The 15,078-nt window shown below is 54.3% G+C and overlaps 1 long non-coding RNA gene across 2 annotated transcripts; it reads right to left on the reverse strand.

Annotated features, from left to right (window-relative positions):
- Positions 1-12,590, reverse strand: LOC123383332. Of its 2 annotated transcripts, XR_006592924.1 has the most exons (6): positions 12,456-12,590; positions 11,806-11,949; positions 10,891-11,285; positions 10,345-10,443; positions 4,803-4,992; positions 1-2,506 (listed from the first exon to the last, which is right to left on the reverse strand). It is a non-coding gene; the product is annotated as an uncharacterized LOC123383332 (long non-coding RNA). The 2 variants fall into 2 exon arrangements; XR_006592923.1 differs by having other exon boundaries at positions 11,806-12,528.
- Positions 12,591-15,078: the final 2,488 nt, after the last annotated feature.

Consider the following 15,078-nt stretch of genomic DNA (forward strand, 5'->3'; position numbering starts at 1 on the left):
TGTCCCCATCATGGCCTCTGGTATCAAGAACCCAGCACGGTTCTCCTGGGGAACCCAGGCCTCCTGGTACTGCAGTGGAAAGACCTCCATCATCACAAGGGACACTGAACTCAGATTATTTGACTGAAAGAGGACACTAGTTAATTGGATAGGTTCTGGGAGGTGTAGAGGCTTGATCCTTGGCCCATGGGAACTCCCCACTTAGTGGGGAAATATGACACAGGAAAAACACAAAGAATACCTCAAATCATGAATTATGTCCTGTGGGTGAAACAGAGCATGCGGTCACTCAGCAATGTAAGGCTTGGGTAGTCAGGGAAGGCTTGCTGGAGGAAGGGGTCGTGAAACTGGCACAGAAGAACTGGGAGGGTTGGATGGATGAGTAGCTGGAGGTGTTGGGAAGAGTGTCCGTGGCAGAGCATCTGAGCAAAGGGCTGAGGCAGGATGGAGCCAGACTTTTACATGTTGCCATGAGGAGACTATCTGCCCAAGCTCCAGCTTCTTTCTCCCTGGCCCTCTTCACCAGGGGGAGGTGGGACCACAGTCCCCAGAGGGAGCTCCTGGCAGAGGCAGTGAGGCGGATGGCAGGATGGCACGCCCTCACAGGCGGCGTGGAACAAGCCTCGGCTCAGAGGTGACGATGAGCCAGGATGTCAGAACAGCCTGTTCGCCGCTGCACTGAGATTCCAGCAGCCAAGGTGGCCTCATCCTTAGAGAACATCTTTGGTTGTGTGAGTACAGAGAAGCAGTGTCACCTTCACTGCCCAACTCCCCTTACAAAGCTCGAGTCCTCCCCACTTAGGCAGGATGGTGATGGACATGACTGCCCAGCCAGAGGGCCTGCTACCACCAGGAGTCCCTGTCTTGGTGGTTCCCATTCCCACCAGCAGCTGTTCTGGGCAGTCTGCAGTTTTCCTCAGAGAGATCTGGTCCAACCTTCTCCTTTTACAGATGAGGAAGTTGAGTCCCAGGAAGGGGCAGGACTTGTCTTAGGGTTGTGGTGGGCAAAGAGACTCGGGCTGCAGGCTAAGGCCTAGGTTCTGTCCTCCGCGCCCCTCCCAGGCCCTGGGGCCTTCTCAGAACCCTTCTTGGGAGGACCCTGACCTGAACATCTGCCCCGGGGGAGAGGAAGGCCCCTGGCACCGCCCCTGTGCCCCACATGCAGTGGTGTGTGTGGCACGTAGGCCCAGATACTGGGTTCGCCCCCTGGCCCTGGGGCCTTCATCCCACGGTGGCAAGAGAAAACGAGGACAAATAAAAGAGAGAAATTCTCTCCTCGGAAGAGCGTTAGGTGTCTGAATGGCTTCCAAATAAATAAAAATCTCCTCAGAGCCCCTGGCCAGCACTGACAGTGGCTCTAACTCTCCACGAGACATGTTTTTCTGCCTCCAGGTGGAAGTGAAGAGTGTCAGCGGTGGGCTAAGTCAGGCTCTGACGGAGGCTGCCTTCCATCACCGCCTAACGCCCCATCAGCAGAATGGCCACGGCAAATTGCCTCCTCTGATAGCTGCCCCTCCAGGCCCTCGGAGAGTGGAGACAAGCGGGTGCTGGCCTCCCCCACCAAGACTGGGAAAGAGAAACAACCTGTCTCTAACTTGCTCATTTGCAAATGAGGGAACTGAGGCACAAAGGGCTTTGGCAACTTGATGAATGAAACCAGCAGGCCAGGGATGTGTCTCCTGAACGAGTTAGCTCTGCTCAATGTGAGCACAGTGGGAAGCCCGTTTCCTAACTGGGGTCTCTCTGAGGGCAGGTCCACGCCTCGTGCCACCCACCTTCCCCTTCCCAACAGCAGAAGGCACTTGAATGAGGGCAATAAGTACTGATGGTACATGAAGTGGCAGGAGAGATCAAGGCTAGACCCCAGGAAGTAACTCTTGGAGCAATGGGCTATGGAAACTCCCCGAGGAAAGTCCTTTTGCTTCTTCTGCTAAAAGCATCCCTTGGCTTTTGCCCTTCAACCTTTTAGTGGATTAGCTTCTGCTAGGTGGTTGACAGGAGGGCAGGACACAGATCCACCATCACTTAATTTAACTGATGGCTGCTGTTCCTGCAAGGGGCACTTAGCACTTCATTTGTTGAGCCTGGAAGATGGATGAGGCTAGGTTTACTGAAAGAGGTTGACGCTGTGGGAGGTGGCAACATGGCCCGTAGGAGCAGTGTGTTGTGAGAGGCTGGAAGGCCCCCGAGAGGCTGCCTTGTCCAATTTCATGAGGCCCCTGCTTTCCGGAGCTGGTGCTGGCACTCAGGACCCTCCCCGTGAGTTCCTTGGACACCAGGCAGGGGGGAGAAGGGAGGCTTTCTGCCAAGAACTAGTCCAGCTTTTCCATTAGCACTGGGTATGGATCTCTCCACTCTCAGAAGCACGGTGCCATCTGCAGCCCTCGCCATTCTCTCTGGGCTAGATCCTTCAGGACCACTGCCTGTTCCAGGGTCTGAGGTGAGGTGGAGCAGAGAGCAGAGAGGAGGAAGGCATGGACTTCTCTCCCTCGCAGATGGGAACAGCCTGGGGACATAGATCGCAGAGGAGCCATTCTCAGCCTGGATCTGGAATTAGCCTCAAGCATAAGTCAGGTGCACTTAGGATTCAGTAACTACCTAGGCCCTTGGAGGAGGGTATTTTCCAACCCAGTCCCCTATGAAATCTTCAGTGGCACTGACCCCAGGGGGAATGGGTGAGCCATTAGGATCTTCTGAGGAATGCTGTGTGGACTGGAGGCTACTCTGCTGTTTAGGGGGTGCAGTGGAAGCTGGTGGCACTGAAGACAGATGGGCCCAGGCCGGGAAGGCAGCAGGGCCAGAAGCTCCAGCTTCTCAGGCCACACAAAGGGGCAAACAGGCAGGGGTGTCCCTCTCCCTAGACTGGATAGAAACACTCTCCTCTCTTTCCTCTGCATGTAGTACTGGGTTAGGCAAAGGAAGGGGGCACCTGGTCTTGATGGAAGGCACAGCTCGTGCCATGTGGCAGGAAAACAGGTGCAGGGATGGGAGTTGACTGGACAGGCAGGGCAGAGGCTGCCTTGGGATCATTGTACCCCAGGTAGACTAGCTGAGGGAGGGGCATCACAGTCCAGAAGGTGTGGGGTGGGGAAGGGGAGGTTGTCCAGGGCACAAGTGCCACAGCTGTACATGGCTTGCAAGGATTCTGGATCCCTTCCCAGCTGGGCCTGGGGTCTAGGCAGGTAGGAAACAACCTGGCTGTTCTGGAGATGACTGAGCCCCAGAATCTATTTCAAAGGATAGTAGGACCTCTGTGGACCCTTTACTCTATTTCATAAATGGGCGAATCAAATCTCAGAGATGCCATGGACTGGGACCAAAGTCACCTACTGAACAATGGCACCTCTGAGATCAGAACCCAGCCCTCTGGGTCCTTATTTGGGGCCATCCATGGTACTCTCTTGTGGTCAGAGCTGGCCCATGCTCCCATCTTGGGTGTCTGTTTTCCACTTGCTGATTAGGGTGCCAGACATCAGAGCAAGACAGGTGCCAGGGCAAATGCAGACAAGCAGGGGGTTCCTCAGTGGCCTAGAGACAGATCCTGGAGGTCTGGGAGCCCCCAAGGCAGAGCGGAGCCCTGTCTCTGCAGAATAAGGATGTCAGAGATCTTCGCTGGACTCCAGGCAGGCAGGAGGGGATGCTTGGGAAGCTGCACCCAGGTAGGCCAGTGAGAGTTGGTGGGAGGGCAAAGAGGCTTCTGCCTGTTTGTATCCCCCCAGCTGGAAGGACTCTCGCCTGCTCCCCACCCCCATACCTACCACCACGGCCTCCCCGAGCCCAGTCTGGCAGCTCCAGAGCACCATCTTGCTGAGGTCTTAATTTCTAAATGAGCGAGGAGGAGTTTTGGAGAGGCAGAGGCGGATGGAGAGACACGCTGAGAGAGACAGAGAGACCTCGGGGAGGATCAGGATGTGGACTCAGCATTTTGCAACAAGCCACTCAGGTCTTGCCTGAAGAGCTAAGCCAGCTGCCTTCGGGTGGCTGGGAGCAGGCCATGGACAGGAAAGACTGAAGATGAGTCAGGCATGGGGCAGGAGTGGGGGAGGGTGCTCAAACCTAGGGGTAGTAGGTATGCTGGGCATGCTTGGGCCCCTTAAAGGGAAGGGAATTATCAAGTGTTGACGAATGACTAAATACCTATATAATAATACATCATCTCCATTGTGCTGGGGTCTGGAGTCAGGCTTGCCATGTGACTCCTGCCAGTCATTTGGGAGTGAGGTGGACCCTGACTTCAGAACCCCATATAACCTCCTCCCAGGTTCCTGTGTTGTTCTCTACCAGCTACATGTCTCTGATTGGACTGAGGGCTCCCCATAGGCTCCAGCCGCTCAGTGCCCCCCCACCCCCATACTCACACTGCAGCAATTCTGCTGGACACTCCAGGGCAGGTGTTGCCCATTCAGGCTGGTCTCAGAACACTGGCCTAGCTGTTCTTATAGAAAACTGGGCAAGTCTGGAATCTCCTCACCCCAGGCTCTGCTGACCCCCTCGCCCTCCAGACCTGCTCTTGGCAGAGCCTGGGGAATGTACTTGGACCTCACTAAGACTTGCTGCATCTTCCTGGTAAAGAGGCACTGAGGGAACTCAACCTACAACTGCAGTACCCCTACTCCCAAATTTCCCTGGGGACTGAGAACCTTATGCTCCCCGTACAGAGGAAAAGGGCTTGCCCTGGATCACTCTGGCTTTCCTGTGATTTCTAAGGGAGAATTCTTGACATTTCCACTTGAAAGTGAATGAGGACCATAACCCACATGATCATTCTCCTCCCTTTCTGTCCCTCCTTCCCCACTACATACCAGGCTAGAAGGATGCCTCATTCCTGTAATAACTTTCCAAGTTGATAGCATTAGCCCCACTGAGTGGAGGAGGAAACTGAGGCTCCAGTGGTTCGGAGTGAGTTGTTCGATCTGGTCCGGAAATGGTAGAGATGGGATTGACTCCCAATCCAGTTCATCCTGGGTTGAGTCATGAGGAGTTCATTGTGATCTTTAAAAAAAAATTTTTTTAATAAGATCTTATCTCAATATGCAAAGCTATGCACATGGGATGCAAATTAGCACTTCCTGCCCACTCCCAGGGTGGCAGTGTGGCCTTCAGGTTTGACCAACGTCTACCAGGCCTCCTCTCACTTGCTTGGGCTGAACTTCTCTGTTTGCCCCATCCAAGTCACCTCCAGGCAGGGCTTTTCAGGAAGCAGTTGGGGATCTGTTCCCACAAGGCCAGTGAGCAGACCTTGGATTCCACTGGTGAGGCTAGTGCCTCTGCCCCACCTCCTCCCCTTACCATCCATGGAGCCCCTGGCCCAGCAGAATTGAATACCTGAACTTTGGGATGTGTGAAGACAGTGACTGCTTTCTGGTGGGGAATATGGGAAGGCTTTCTGGAAATAGAGGAGAGGGCATTCCAGGTGAAGGGAACATTGGAGAACTAGTAAAAGGTGTAAAGGTAGAATCTGCTCCAGGGAAAGCCAGTGAAGCGTTTAAGGTCTGCTCTGTTTCGAGAAGTGAGCTCTCCATGATGAAAGAGCCCATTGCGCTGGAGCAGGCAAGCCAGGAGGCCAGGAGGCGGGTGGCAGAGCTGGATATCAGCTGTGGCTGCAAATCATAGGAGAAATGTCCCATGAGCACAGGGTGGAAAGGACAATCATCCCCCTGCTTGGCCTGATTCATGGCTGGGGAGGCAGCAGACATTCACTGGGCCCAGGTGACCTTGAGCTCATTACCTAATGTCACCGTGCCTCAGTCTCCTTGAAGGTAAAATGGGTTTAATAACCCCCCTCATCTTCATCTTAGAGCTGCTGGGAGGCGCTTGGGGGCTTGATCCATTGCTGAATCATAAGCATGCATGGAAGGGATGTACCCGGGGTGCCCTCCAGGCCCAGCACACCCTGAGACTGCTCCAGACAGCTTGGAACTGAGGCACAAGCCAGGGGCAGGACAGGAAGCACATTTCAGAGTGATGGGTCAGTGAGGTTGAGGCAACATGCAGAGACTTTTCCTGCAGCCACTGAGGTACACAGGGAGAGTAGAATGGCCTGTAGAGAAATGTGATAAACAGGAACAGAAGATGGGTGGCCCAGGTCAGCCTGGAAGCTTGCTTTTGTTAGAGACGGCCAGGGAAGGATCCCAGGGAATAAACAGATTTGTCCATTAAATGGGTCAGATGGGGGCTGCTGTTAAGCAGGATGGGGTCTGGAAATCTTGTCAACCTCTCCCAGGACACTGGATTTACAACTGTCTTTTTAAGAAAAACGGAATTCATTTTAAACTAAATTTGATGCAGATCCCCCATATGACAGATTAAAGTGGGGCTGCTCGGGGCACCTGGGTGGCTCAGTCGGTTAAGCGTCCAACTTCAGCTCAGGTCACGATCTCGCGGTCCATGAGTTCGAGCCCTGCGTCAGGCTCTGGGCTGATGGCTCAGAGCCTGGAGCCTGCTTCCCATTCTGTGTCTCCCTCTCTCTCTGTCCCTCCCCCATTCATATTCTGTCTCTCTCTGTCTCAAAAATAAATAAACGTTAAAAAAAATTTTTTTAAAGTGGGGCTGCTCTGATGGAGGATGGCAGAGGGGAGGGGGGTTCCAGAGGCTTTCAGAACAGAGTTAGGGGGTACACCCCACACCAAAGGTGGGCACAAGGAGGGATGGGTGCTGGGCAGAGGCCTTGGCTCCAAATAGGTCTGGACTTGTTTCAACCCTCCTTGGATGACCTTGGGAAAAGCCTTTTACAGCCATGTGCCTCATGTTCCCATCTGCAGAATGGGTACCTTCTTAGTACCTTTGTCCTCAGTTGCTAGAATAGGGGCAGAGACTCCCCCCTCCCCCACCCCCCCATCACGGAGAGGGGTTATTTACTCATCTTCCTGAAGCACTGAGGTCTTGGGGAACTCATCTGCCTCCTGGCTCAGCTAATTGGAATTGCTTCCCCCCTCTCCCCTACCTCTCAGTAAATTATGTGAATTCCCCCAGTCAGAGGCCTGGGTGATGGACAGCCCTGTCACAGCAGCCTAAGTGTTTAGAGAGCAATTGTTCTGGGGAAGGCTGCCATTCCTCAAGCCTGTGCTGTGCAAGGCTCTGCGGGGAGAGCCAGCCTGGCCCTGCCCAGGCCCCAGCCCCTGCTCCACCCCTGCCCAGCCACCGGAGCCTGCTCCGCCTAGCCCACCAAGCACGGGCTTCCGGTACGTTATCCTTGTCATAACAATCAGAACAGCCGAGAGGTATTGCTCTTAAACCCTCAACACACATTTTTATAACCTTTCTGTTTAATAAGAAAGAGACAGCTCCAATTAGCTGGGAATATTCTGCAGAAATGGGATTATTTTAAAAGCTCCAGCAATATTATAAAATAGCTTCAGTAAGTGAACAGCTGTTGCTGGGCCCCGCCCGCCATGCACAATGCTCTTCCCACACCCTCTCACGGGGGGGGGGGGGCTCTCTCCCCTCTCCAGGCAGCCCAGAGTCCCTAAGAACTCTACTCTGGTTGACAGTCAGGGACCCCTCTACCCCTTACACCCAGCAGCAGGGTGTAAGCTGTGGGGTGTGGGGCATGACACCCCCTTGTCCTGGGCTGGGGGAGAAGGGTAGTTTGGACCTCCCCCATGAGGTGGACCATGGCCTTTTAAGAGTCCTGCCTTCTCAAGGAAAGCCTACGTAGGCACACCAACATCATCTCTAAAGGCCTCCAGCCCACCCTATTGCCCTGTGACCTGTACATATCCTCCACTGTGAAAGGACTCCTATCCTGTCACAGGCCTCCCTGGCCTTTCTATCTATCCAATCAAGGGTGCAGAGCAGGGTTACCCAGGAACTTCGTTATGGTTACTGTGCATGTTCTGAGTCCACTCTGCCTACACCTGTCCCAGAGCCTGGTGAGCATTTTACCTCAGCCCCCCCACCTCCTCTTTCTTGGGGCCAATGGCCAACCCCTCTTTGGAGCCTCCTCTATTCCCACCCATAGGCCCCTGCATTCCTTCTGTCCAGAAGCAATCTTCTCCATGTTGCGCCCACCATAGTTAGCAGCTTTATCGCAACTGTATCCAAAGTCAAGGTCCTGGGGGCCCTGTCCTTTCTCCCTCTTCCCATACCTGCAGGTAAAGCTCTGCAGAAGGGTTCTCAGCTCCCACCTCCCAACACTCGGGCTGTATTTCATCTATAGCCCCTCCATTGGCAGCCAGCTTCACCTGGGCCACTTTGGGCAGTAGTCCCATGCCTCCTCCCTGGAGCCAGCTCAGCCTCTGTGAGGAGAAGCTGGGGGTCAGGGACTTTGGGAAGGTTGTAGGTCCTGTTTGGCATGCTTGGCAGAGGGGCAGAGAGATCTACCTTCCCACTCCCTCTGTCCACTTGCCCCTCAGCCCGCAGTGCTGACACCCTATAGTGCTGGGTTCCCCCAAGACTCAGGCTGAACAGCAGACAATATTTGAACACGCTTCAGGGAAGGATAGACTTGGAATGGGCCACAGAGTCTGGTTGTATGGTTGGATAACTGAGTCCAACTGAGAGGAAGCTCCAAGGCTATATTTCTAAGACAGGATGGGAGGCAGGACCCAGGCTGTCTGTGCCAGTTCTGGCATTTAACCTTTGTGGGTGCGAGCACAGGTGGTGGGATTTGAACTCTCAGCCCTGGTGTGGTGGGATACAATGAGTTCTGCCTCAGTTGCTCAGGTGACCCGATGTAACTCCCTCCCCTCTCTGAGTCAGGAGCCCTCTGAGGGCGGGACTCCTGGGGCTGAGGTGGGTGATGGGACACTGGGGCAAGCTTCCAGGGAGGGTGGCCTTCTGTGGGTACTCTGGCAGAGCCAGGGCAAGGGCTGGGCCACAGGCGGCTCTGAGGAATCAGGTCCCCTCCAGGCCTGGCCAGAGAGTGTGGAACCTCAAGGTCCCCCTCGAGGCTACTGGGGAGAGCAGCTCCATGGCCAAGGGACTACCCAAACAATGGACCCCTCCCAGCACCGTGGCTTTGGCCTCACCGGGTGCAAGTCTCAGGGACACTGCCTGGGGAATGGGAACAATTTCAGGGCATCCTTGGGAGGAGACCGCAGCCCAGGAACTGCAGCACGATGCAAATGCACCATGTGCTAAATGGGGAAAAATGAATTTTACACCCAGACAAAGTGACTTTTATCATGTTAACGACCATGGTTTGCTCATCATGTCTGCCGCAGTGAAATGGGGCCTGTGGATGTTTTTCTTTTAGTTCTGCTTTTAAATGGAGGCATTTTCCCCCCTCGTAGCAGACAAGCCAAGCCCCTTAGATTGGGATGACAGAAGTGCCGATTCAGCAAAAACAAAATGGAGGAATTTTTTTTTAATCTTCATCTGTGCCTTCCAGCAAAAATAAGCTCAGAATGAGGAGCTGGGGTGGGTGTGAGGAGCCCTGACCTGGAGACAGGAATATAGCTCTGGCCCAGCTCACCCCCTAAGTTCCCTGTGTGACCTACCTCACCCATTCCTGACCTCAGTTTGCCCACTGGTACCAGGAAAGAGGTGGGCTGGAGCCGAGGCGCTTACAGCCAGAGAGCTGCTCTCCCCTGGCCCTCGACCAGGGAACCAAGTCAAATTCATCACGCTGGGTGTGTCTGGGTCCAGAACTGCCTATTCCATTAGACCAACTCCCAGAGGGCAGGCCAGGGTGGAGTTATCACTGAGTCAGTGGTGCCCCCAGTGGCCAATACAAGGCTCTGCATGGAAGGGACACATGTTTGCTGCCAGAGCCAAGGCTACTTCCCTGACATCTGCAATAAGTGTCCAAGAGAAGACTCCTTTAACCAAGTCCCCCAGAGTCCCTCCCAGCTGTGTACCCCGCACATTTCATTGACACATGGCAACTCCATATTGTGCTCATCAAGAGTCAGGAAAACACCATCTGATGCTTTGTACAGCTGCCCAGCCCAGCACCCAGCTCCCCAGGAGGAGCCTGTGCTGTGCCCAGTGGGGGAGTGCTCAGCTAAGGCAAATGAAGAGGTCTTTGGGGCTGGCATATCTGGGAAACCTCTGCCCTGACACCATGCAGTACTGCTCTGGAAGGCTGTGTCCAGGTCAGGCAGGCAGGGCACTTGATGAGCAGAGATCAGCAGACAATTAGCCAGCCCCAGAGGAGGTAATTAATCAATGTCCGAAGCCTTCCGTCTGGGTCTGCTGTGATCTCTGCCAAGCCGGTGCCCTGGTGGAAGTCAGGGCCTGGGCTAGGGTGACAGGGCTGGACTCCGTTGCTGTCAGCACCCCCATTGCCAGCACAAACACCATCACCAACACTGCCTCCAGCAGCTCAGTGTTGCTCTCACCCTCATGATAGCATCAACAGCCAGCCAGGGACTTGCTGTTCCCATCCCCATCCATACTCACCAGTGCTTATGCCTCTGGACTCAAGATGCTTTCACACTGCCCCTTCATTTGCTTCTCACCAGTCCCAAAAGATACACAGGTGGCTCGCTAGTGGGGAGACTGAGGCATAGAGAAGTGAAGGGCCAGGGTGTGAACCTGGCCTCCTGGCATACAGCCTACCATCACTGCCATCCCTCCCCTCCCCTCTCCCAGTTCCACCTGCTCTCAGAGCACATACCTTCTTCCCATACTAGTCAGGATAGTCTCAGTTAGGCTACAGTAACAACTCTAAAATCTTAGTGGCTTCAAATAATGAATGTTTCTTTCTTTGTGCAGCTATGTGTCCTTCACAGGTAACCAAGGCTCTGCCCTATGTCATCCTCACACTGAGACCAGGCTGGCCAAATAGCCAAAGTCTGGAGAAGGGGAACAGGGCCCTGAAAGGTCTCACACCAGCAATTAACTGCTCTGGCCTGGAAGTGTGGCCTCTGTTCATCATCACTCATTAGCCAGAACCAGACACGCAGCCCCACTTGACCACCAGGGGGCAGGGAGGGGCAACTCTACCTTTAGCCTGGAAGCAGGGAGAACTTGAATTTGCCAACTGCCAACAGTGGCTATGTGATTCCCCCTTCCTTTTCTCCCTCTCTTCACCTCCCAGACCCGTGCGCCCAAATTCTCCAGCTGCTGGCCCAGCAGGACTTCGAGGGTTGAGATGCAGTTTCCTCAGTTCCTCTGGGATCACACATTGGGCTTCCTGTTTCAGGAAAAGAAGCCCCCCCTAGGGGATGAGGCTGGGTGAGTCAAGAGGTCCTGGGAGCCTGTCCTGTCTTGGTGGAGGCTTGTGGAAAGGTGGGGAGGGTCTGTGCTGGGCTTCCGGCCGTGACTGGCCATCGGTGTGGTGACGGTTGGGATGCAAGAGGCTGAGGCAGAGATCAGCCAATAGAAGTCTCTTGGGGATTCTGAAAGGTAGAGGATGGGCCAGATATGGGTGGGATTCTCCATATAGAGGCCACGACAGAGGAGAATGATGAATGAGGTGGCAGAGAGGTGTCCAGCAGCTCTGGGTAACCAGCCAGCTGGCTAGTTTTGGGCTGTGAGTCTCATGGTCTATGCAGGCATTTATAAGGCACCATCTGGGGCATCCCAGTTATACACACTGCTCCTCCAAACCTCTAACCTCAGCCACTTGCAAACTGTTAACCTTGGACAAGTCAGTTAATCTTGCTGCACCTGAGTTTCCACTCATGGAGAAAGGAGGTGTTTCTGCCTGTCTCCTCGCACAGGGAAAGGCTGGTCATAGGATCTGTCTGTCCCTCCTGGCCTCCCAAGGGGCCAGGCCGCAGGAGAAAATCTGAGATTAAAGATTGGAGGGGAAAGGGGCTGCTTGGGGGCTCTGGGTACTGGCTCTGAAATTCTGGGATTCAGCCCCAGGGCCCCACATTCCCAATTTAGTGTTCATTTTGCTCCACCACCACGCACCAGGGTCCAAGGTGAGTGATGAGGTGGCAGGATGGGGAAAGTCTGCATCCAGGTGAGGCCATATCTGGTTCTCCTGGTGCTAGGGTGCCTGTGCCAGGGCAAATGTAGCTCTTCCCACATCATCCATCGCTGGGCCACGGAAGGCTGGTTATGATCAATAAAACAAACAATTATCCTGTCATTACTGATTGTGAGTCTGGGGCAGAAGCAGCAGCTGAAGGGGGAGCACTTGGGGTGTGGGGGAGCTCCTGATGAGGACAGCCCACACCTGGGGTGTTGGCCAAGGTTGGGGGCTGCCGCGGATGAGAATAGTGGAGACTGCCAGGCAAGGCTGCCCAGGAATAGGGGGCAGGGCCCAACAAAGCAGGAAGGACTAAGCTCTGTCTGAAGGAGGTGGGAGGCAGGCCAGTCCCCACCCAGCTGGGGGAGGAGGCAGCTCTGAATGGGCTGGCTGGTCCCACCCTCTTACCCACTCCCCTCCTGCTGGTGTCTCTCCCCTCACCAGCAGCCTAAACTTGGGAAAGGGGATACATCAGGGAAGGTAGTAATTATGAGCAATCCCAGCCACAAATTAATCCCATCCTCTGCCTGCCTATCCCACCTCCCACATCTTGGGATCCCCAAACACTCAGACAAAATAATCTTGTCACCGCTGCCCCTGAGGGCATGTCGTCTTGGTTTCCCAGGCAGGGGAGTCTCTAAGGCAGTGGGTACAGGTCTGGCTGTGGGGAGGTGGGTGGGGGTAGGGAGCAACTGCCACTCTGGAACCTGGGTCCCAGTTCTGGAGAGTGAGAGCTGCTCAGCTCCTGGCCTGGAAACGGAGGACCTGCTCTCCAAGCCCCTTGGAGGGTGGGACCAGCCCAAGGGCTGCTGAGTCAGCCAGGGCTGCAGAGCCACAGCCACCGCAACCCCTCAGTTCTGTTTCCTGTCCTATTCCAGCCCCACGGAGGGGAAATCTCTCTCTATCAGAGGGAAGGGACGAAAGGAGAAGTGATTTATTATTCTATTCCATTATGCCTGTTTCCAGAGAAACTAATTATGGTGCATTGTTGTATTAGATACTTTCAGAAAGATTACATTTTCTTACTTTGGCCGATAAAAAAATTAAATCCATCAGTTTTCCTAAACACATTACAGTAAAGACAGACTTGCTCCTTGTAATTATTAATCAGTCGGATTTGAGGATGCAAAGCGTTTGACTTAAGCTCAATACAGTCACGAACAATGTCCCAGGATCGCATTTGGTATTGAAACAATTTTTCAATTTATTAAAAAGTCATTAAGGCAGTTGAGGTGGGAGGTGCAGGGAGCTGGGCTAAGCCGCTGAGTCAGGGTTGTGGATCTGGCAGTGACGGTAGGCAAGGGGACCTCTGCAAGCAGGAGGAGACCCCAGGTCTGTCTCACTCTTAAGTCCAACTGTATCCAAGGGGCCTGTTCAAGGTGAAACGAGACCTTAAAAGTCAGTTCTTGCCCCCTCCCCAGCAACCCCACCCTATGCCTATCCAGCTGTCCAGAGTCTGCCCCATCCAGACTGAGCTCCATAGGACAGAGCAGTGGGAGTAAAAGGTCCCTCGGGGGACAATTTGACATACTGAGCCTGAGCCCACTTTGCAGTGGTCCTGCACAAACAGCTGAGAGTCCACCTGACTCCCCCACCTCTGGCAGGGAGACCAGCCCCTCCTCCCAGCTCAGGCTTTCAGAGCCCCCAGCTGAGGACATGTGGCTCTTTGGAAGGACACCTGGTGTGGCCGGGTGCCTTGTTCCAGTCACTGGCCCTGCTCACTCAATCATTTAATTACTCCTCTGACACTTCCTACTCCCACGAGGGATTTGCAGGGGTTTAAGAGGCTGGCAAGCTACAAGCCCAGCTTAGCCTGTGTCCTGGCTGGGATGGGAGCTGAGGGGCCTCAGTAGGACCTACGATCAAGTCACGGCTCAGCCACTTGCAAACTGTTAACCTTGGACAAGTCAGTTAATCTTGCTGCACCTGAGTTTCCACTCATGGAGAAAGGAGGTGTTTCTGCCTGTCTCCTCACACAGGGAAAGGCTGGTCATAGGATCTTTCTGCCCCTCCTGGCCTAGAATTCTGCCATGTCACCACCCTGCCCCTCTGCCATCAAGGCAAAGTCCTGGCTACTCCCTCAGGGGCCACTTTACCTATGTTGTTCCCTCTGACTAGAATCCCTGCCCTCTCCCATGGGTCTTCCTTCTAGAGAATTCCACCCACTCCTCTTTCAAGCCTCTGCTTTAAAGATATTCTCTAAATCTGAACAGGACCTTTAGATGTTCCCATGGCCTCTGGGCTGTTCCCTTTTATCGCACAGAGTCTTGTCTGCCCCCATTAAGCATGGACCCCCAGAGTCAAATCCTGTTCCTGACCTCCACCAGCAAAGACCTTATGCCCTTCCTCCACCTGAGACTGACCCTAATCTGGCCTGAGACCTTGCTGGACTGAGCTGGCTATTCTTTCTGGGGCTGTATTGGGAGGGTCTAGGATCCCAGAGCCAGAGGATCAGACAGTGCTCGGCCCTCATATGTTCTCTTGATCCAGTGCTGAGAGACCCTATGCAGTAGCAAGACCTTTCAGCCCTACCCCACCCCAGTGCTCTACTCTGGATGTGTTGCCAGGGAAGGAAGACACAACCCAACTCACAGGATGCCCCATACCCACCAAGAAACCCAGGATGAGGCAGGGGCTGGGACCAGAACTTACACTGCCACCAACTTCTGGGTTACCTTGATTAGTTCCGTCTCTATGTGCTTCAGTTTTCCCCCACCATGTTAGCTGAACAGGAATGGCACTGGGAATTAAATATCTGAATGGAGGGAAGACTCCAGGATAGCAAGGACCTGGGAGCAAGGACTGGGGGTTGAGCATTTGCATAATTGGGGGTGACTGGTGGGATTGAGGCTGGACCTGAGGCACAGGGCTGGATTCCAGGCTTGCCTGGCTCCCTACTGTCAGAGCTCACAAGGCCACAGAGAAGGATCTCTGGTGCCGGGCACCCTGCCCCCCTCCCTACACCTCTCACCTGCGGGCAGGTGGAATTGAGCGTGTTCCAGACACTCCATTTCCTGGGAATTTATGGAGGATTTTATCTTCCCTCTTTGATCACCGGTGAGGGGAAGGAGAGGGCACGTTTGGCTCCCTCCTCTCCAGAGGGGCAAGGAACAGCAGCCTGGCCACCCTCAAGCTTGGAAAATACTGTCTGAATCCCACCTCAGCAACCCCCCTTCCACCTATGGGGCCTTGTCAGGGCCCGGCGAGTATGG

The sequence above is a fragment of the Felis catus genome, chromosome A2, assembly GCF_018350175.1.
Source record: "Felis catus isolate Fca126 chromosome A2, F.catus_Fca126_mat1.0, whole genome shotgun sequence".
NCBI classification, from domain to species: Eukaryota; Metazoa; Chordata; class Mammalia; order Carnivora; family Felidae; genus Felis; species Felis catus.